This window comes from Hordeum vulgare, chromosome 3H, assembly GCF_904849725.1.
Source record: "Hordeum vulgare subsp. vulgare chromosome 3H, MorexV3_pseudomolecules_assembly, whole genome shotgun sequence".
In the NCBI taxonomy this organism is placed as follows: Eukaryota; Viridiplantae; Streptophyta; class Magnoliopsida; order Poales; family Poaceae; genus Hordeum; species Hordeum vulgare.
In genome coordinates this window covers 269,634,089-269,641,176 of record NC_058520.1, presented here as the reverse complement: position 1 = coordinate 269,641,176, position 7,088 = coordinate 269,634,089, and positions in this window count along the sequence as shown.

Genomic DNA, 7,088 nt, shown 5'->3' with positions numbered 1-7,088 from the left:
AAGAGCCTACCCCCGGCCGCCCCCGTTCCCACCCCTTCCCCGTCAAACCGCCGCCCGAGCCACCCTCGCCGGCAGCAGCAGGAGCCCGAGCTGCTGCCCACTTCGGCAGCCCCTGGAGCTGCGCCACCCGAGCAGCCCCTCTTCGCTCCACCGCCGCCTCCCCGAGGAGGAGGACCACCCCGCCGCCGCCTCCCCGACTCTCCACCGCCCCGGAGCCCCCCTCCCCCCTCGCCGGCGACGCCCCTCGCCGGAGCTACCCCCAGCCAGCACGGTAGACTCCCTCCCCTCTGTGTATTTCTTTTGTTTTCTTTATAGCACTTAGATCTTAGTTGGATGGTATAGATTAGATTCTAAAGTAACTCTTCGGTTTAGTTTAGAAAACCAACGGTTTTTAGTTCACTTATTCGTTTAGCCAGTACTTTTAGTTAGCTCCGGCCGTTTTCTCAAAACTTTGCAACAAACGCCTCCCTCGGCCTATAGCAACTTGCCACGTGTACCCCTCTGATAGCTACTAGTTAGTTTTATTTTTTTGGCCTGTCTGCAAAAATAGAAAGTTTCTGTTTTGTTTTGGCCAGAACTTTGTATCCCGAAGTCCAATGACATTAATTATTTTTCCAGTAGCTCACAAATTTCCTGTAGTTTTTAAGAACATATAATTTGTCTATGTTTGAAATTTTCAAATATAAGTTAGAGCAGATTTAGTTTAAACCTTGTTTTTCCTATTCCAGGAGTTTAAAAAATGATTGTGAGTTGATTTTTTTTGCTACTGCTTCCTAGTGATAAAATCTTACTGTTGTAGATGTTTGAAATTTTTTAAAGTATTTTTACTGGTGTTTTCAACAGAAAAAAGTTTCTGCCATACCGGCGCGTGTTGAATTCTTTTACGTAGGCTTTAGCAAATCCTTACTTTCGATGTTATTTTTACTTGTGGCTTGAGTGAAGTGCTTATGGTGTGATTTGTGTTTGTATCGGTAGATCATCCAGAGTGCGAAGCGTGCTACTTAGAAGCGCTCGAGCAGGACAACTATCATCAAGGCAAGTCATTTTGATCATGTTGTTTTACCTATGTTTTCGATGCATGGTAGATCACCTTTCTTTGCCCAATTGCATGCTGCCTAGGTACTTGGAAACTTTAGTATAAGTTGTAGTATCATGTGGTAGGAACACAACAACCCCGATACTTGGCCCCGGGACGACAATTCCTTAATGCTATGCTTGAGTAGACGGGTTATCGGTTGAGTGTATATCACGAGTGATGCGAGGTTGATATAATAATCAAGACCGGTTAAGACAAGATTTTCAAGACCTCGGACGCAATGCAACTCTGGGTGAAGGACGGTCGATCGGCTCCCTGGAGAACCAAGTGGATGCCCGGGATGCTGGAGAGGCCATGTCATCCTGCGGAAAGCTTCACCCAGGCGAAGAGACGGACGGAGACTTCAAGACTCAAGGCTTACCTGCACAGCCACAAGTCATTATGGGCTCTGTCTTGGTTGGACAACGCGGCGACTCTGGACAGGTGGTGCTAGCAGATGTAGAAGAACGGTAGGAATGGATGGGCACCGACAGGGATTCAGAGGGACCCGTTGAAAGACCATGTTTTGTTCATCCGGTCTTCAAACACCCTGTAGTGCGAGGACAAACCCGGAGGCGATCAAATCTTGTGGGGAACGTGTGCAAAACTCTGCCGAGTGCCCAACCTAATCGATTAGCCGTGTCCACGATCATGGACAACTTGAGCCAAAGGCATTGAATTTCCCTGAACTCTCGACACAACTTAATAATGATATGGGTGTTAACAACTATTCGGGCACGAGAATTGGTTGGCGGAACCATCTCGTTAACAACAAACAATGTAGTAATATTTTGCTTCCAACCCCTCTTGTTGTAGGATAAAACTGGCTTTATGCAAAACTTAGCCCCACCGGCCAAATATTCATGTAGAGATAGTTGATTATTATTTTACTCCTCTCTTTGATGACTTGCCGGCATATTCAATATGCTGACCTACACGTCTGCAACGTATCATGTTGCAGAGTACTTTTCCTACCAGGAGTGAGGCTACGATCTACGCTCAGCGACATGCCCTTGGAGTCGGATGGACTCGTCTACCTGATGCTTCCGCTTAGTCTTCGTTAGATATCTCATGAGTTGGCCTTCAGCCACTTTATTGTAATCCTTTATTGTAATAAAGTACTCTTTATGAGATTTCGATTAATAAAGCTGTGTGATTGAACTCTTGAATATATACATTATGTACTGTGTGTGTACCAGCATGATCTTGGGATGGTACGGAAACACCAGAGGCTTGACTCGTATTGAGTCGGGTCGCTACATAAATGGTATTCGGAGCACACGCTGACCTTAGGACGTAACCTCTAGGAATGGAAAAGCCTTAGGAAGAAAACTATTTTCTCTTATGTCTATAAATCTTCTATTTCCTCTTCTGATCATTTCTGACTTCTCTCTGATTTTCCAATGTTTAGATGGCCACCTTCATTTCTGTTAAGTTCACGGAGTTTTGCCAGCCCGACGCTACTATGCCATTCAGAAAGGAGCTGGTGCAGATCACCAAGGATTTGAGGATTGCTCTGCCGACTATCACAGGGAAGCCGACTTCGTCTTACCCGGAGGATTCACGCTACAGGATCGAGGTGCACATTCCCGGAAGGACATTCCAGCCGCGCACTGAGCCGATGGATTTCAAGTTCATCGCACCCAACTGGATTCTCGGAAGGGCATGGCGATCCATTGTGCACTCAGACGTATCAAGGAAGAATACAAAGGCTGCCCTATTTCTCCAGACCTATTCACCGTATCCCGGAGAAAAGAAGACGGAGAAATCATCTCAAGCAAGACCAAGGACGCTCTCTTGTCTTATGCTCAGACCTTGGAGAAGTACAACGGGACTCTAGAGCATCATGTGATCAAGGACGCCAGGAATATCAAGCAACCGTCACTCCGCGAGCTTGAACTTGAAGAAGCAGCCCGGGAAGCCCGCTATGAGCACGAACTGGAGGCGAAGGACTTTCCGGAACGGATCGAGAAGCTGAAGACTCGAGTTGCATACCTGGAGGAGGAACTGGACATGGGCGAGAACCTTCATCCTGAAGGAGACGTAGCCCCCTTGATCAGCAACGACGAGGACTACGACGAAAGCTCCACCGAAGGACCCGTCACCATGCTTTTCTGAGGAGAACACTTAGACTAGACCACCAAATTTACTTTATCGTTATACATTTTAGGCCGATGTTTAGGATCATCGAATTTTGTATCCCCGTGTGAACCTTTGTGATGATATTGAATAAAATGTGTGGTGTGATACTTGTGTGTTGCATTCATATGGGTAGTGTAATTACTCTTAGACCTTTGTTCTATGCTAATCTCACCCCTCCACAAACATCAGATGCCTCCGAGATGCGCCCCTACCTCCAACTTCCCGCCGGAACTCACCCAGTTGATCCAGCAACAAAACACCCTGATGCAGCTGATCATCCAGAACCAGAACAATAACAACAACCGTCACCCACCCCAGGCCGACAATCTCACCCGTTTCCTGAGGTTGAACCCTCCAACTTTCTCCAGCAGCATTGAGCCCATTGTGGCAGATCATTGGCTCCGCAAGATGGAGCGTGAACTTATCACTGCTGGTTGTTCTGAGAAGGTGCGTTTTACCGCACATGAACTTGAAGGCCCTGCAGCTTCTTGGTGGGAGAACTACACCACCACTTATCCCATTGCTGGAGTCACTTGGGAGCAATTCAAGTAAGCTTTCCGCACCGGGCATGTCTCAGCTGGTGCAATGAGTCTGAAGAAGCGTGCGTTTCGCAACTTACGCCAGGGGAATCGCTCTATGGCCCAGTACGTTGATGAATTCAGCATTATCGCCCGTTATGCACCTGGAGATGTGGCCGATGATGCGGCCAAGCAGGAAAAGATATTGGAAGGACTCAATGATGAGTTGAGCATTCAGTTGACTGTAGCCACCTTCAACAACTACCAGGAGCTGGTTGATAAGGCCCTCATCTTGGAGGGGAAACACCAGCAGATGGAGAACCCCAAGCGAAAGTATGGGGTTGGAAAGTTCAACTCCGGCACTCAGCAGAAGCCTCGCTACACCCGTTATTCAGGGAATACCGGGACTGGATCCGGTAAGTTTGGAGGACACGTTCAGCATAACCACCCGGTGCACAACCATGGAGGAAATGGGAACCACTGCAACAACAGCAACTTCAAGAATGGCGGTACTCGCACTCAGCATCATTCAGCTCCAGCTCAGAAGGATCTGACTCACATCACATGCTTCAAGTGTCAGAAGATGGGACACTATGCCACTGAATATCCCCAGAACAAGCAGGGAAATGGAAACGACAACGACAACTCTGCAGCAAAGAAGCCCAATCCTTTTCCTCGAGCTCAGGTGAACCACATTGATGTTGAAGAGGTCTATGATCACCGCGATACTGTGGTTGGTAAGTTTTTGCTAAATTCACGTCCAGTATTGGTCCTTTTTGATTCTGGTGCAACACATTCATTCATATCAAGGGTAGTTGTGGAAAAGTATAGTTTGCGAACTAGAACCCTCAGCCAGCCTATTAAGGTCAGTTCCCCAGGAGGCATGATGAGAGCCGGGATAGGATGCCATGCTTTGAGTCTCAACATCGGAACCACAATTTTCCCACGGACCTCATCGTGTTAGAGTCCCAGGGATTGGATGTAATCCTAGGCATGGATTGGTTGGCCAAGTATGAAGGGAATATCGATTGTGCCCTTAAGTCTATTTTGCTCACCACCCCCGAGCAGAAACGGATTAAGTACGTATCTCAGCGCTCGACACGGAGTAAGCGAGTAAACTCTCTCAGGGGAGTAGTCCAGGAGGAAGTACCGATTGTACAGGAGTACCCAGATGTATTTCCGGAGGAATTGCCGGGCATGCCACCCGATAGAGAGATTGAGTTCTTGATTGAGCTATTACCCGGAACAGCCCCGATATCCAAGAGACCTTATCGGATGCCCGCAAATGACTTGATAGAAATCAAGAAGCAAATTAAGGAGTTATTGGAGTATATTCGCCCAAGTTCTTCACCTTGGGGAGCCCCAGTGCTCTTGGTTGAAAAGAAGGACAAGTCCTTGAGAATGGTTGTCGATTATCGTGCATTAAACGATGTGACCATCAAGAACAAGTATCCCTTGCCGATGATCAATGATCTGTTTGATCAGTTAGTTGGAGCTCGCATATTCTCAAAGATCGATCTTCGATCTGGGTATCATCAGTTGAAGATTCGTGAACAAGATATACCCAAGACAGCCTTCACCACTCAGTACGGCTTGTATGAGTACACGGTCATGTCATTTGGACTGACTAATGCTCCGGCATATTTTATGAATCTGATAAACAAGGTGTTTATGGAATACTTGGACAAGTTTGTCGTGGTGTTCATCGATGACATACTGATATTCTCCAAGAACGAAGAGGAACACAAGGAACATCTGCGTCTAGTTCTGGAGAAGCTTCGAGATCATAAGCTATATGCAAAGTTCAGCAAATGTGAGTTTTGGTTGAAGGAAGTCGGATTCGTCGGACACGTCATCTCAGGAGAAGGAATAGCAGTGGACCCTGCCAAGGTCGCAGCAGTCACCGAATGGGTAGCACCCACTTCAGTCAAGGAGATCCGCAGTTTCCTCGGACTTGCCGGATATTACCAGAGGTTCATTGAGAATTTCTCAAAGATTGCCAAGCCCATGAAAGAGTTGTTGAAGAAGGAATCCAAGTATATTTGGACTGAGGAATGTGAAACCAGTTCTCAAGAGCTGAAGAAACGTCTTGTTACAGCCCAAGTGCTAATATTGCCGAACATTCGGAAGGATTTCCAGGTTTACTATGACGCTTCTCGTCAAGGACTCGGAGGAGTACTTATGCAGGAAGGCAAAGTTGTAGCCTATGCATCCAGACAGGTCAGACCTCATGAGTTGAATTATGCCACACATGATTTGGAACTAGCAGCCGTAGTGCACGCTCTCAAGACCTGGAGACATTTCCTGATCGGAAATAGTTGTGATGTTTACACTGATCACAAGAGCCTGAAATATATCTTCACGCAGAAGGAGTTGAACCTTAGACAGAGGCGATGGCTAGAGTTGATCAAGGACTATGACATGAGATTGCATTATCACCCAGGCAAGGCAAATGTTGTAGCCGATGCGTTGAGCCGCAAGAGTTATGTGAACACACTCACAGCCGGAGGATTACCCCAGGAGTTAGTCGATGACCTCCGAGAGATCAAATTGGAGATAGTTCCAAGAGGATTTGTTGCCACTCTGGTAATTCAGTCCACTTTGACAGAAAAGATCCGCGAAGCACAGAAATCAGACAAAGAGATAGCTGAGATTAAGCAGAAAATGGAAGACGGGAAGGCTAAAGGTTTTCGTGAGGATGAACACGGAACATTATGGTTTGAGTATCGCATCTAGGTGCCCAATGATCCCGAACTCAGGAAGTTGATACTTCAGGAGGCCCATGATTCCCCGTACTCGATACACCCCGGCAACACCAAGATGTATCTGGATCTGAAAGAAAGTTTCTGGTGGACAGGATTGAAGAAAGACATTGCCGAGTTCGTAGCGATATGTGATGTTTGTCAGCGAGTAAAAGCCGAGCATCAGAAGCCAGCAGGTTTGCTCCAACCTCTGCCGATACCCGAGTGGAAATGGCAAAAGCTTGGTATGGACTTCATCACAGGATTACCCAGGACCCGTTCTGGCTATGATTCTATTTGGGTTGTGGTCGATTGTTTGACCAAGGTAGCTCAGTTCATTCCGGTGAAGACTACTTACACGAGTGCCAAGCTGGCCAGAATATATTTGACGAGGATCGTATGTCTGCATGGAGTACCGAAGAGCATTGTGTCAGATAGAGGGACTCAGTTCACATCAAAATTTTGGCACCAACTGCATGAAACCTTGGGAACGAGATTGGAGTTCAGTACAGGTTTTCACCCGCAGACAGATGGACAGACCGAGAGAGTTAATCAGATTCTGGAAGACATGTTGAGAGCTTGCGCACTAGACTATGGGTCTAGTTGGGATGA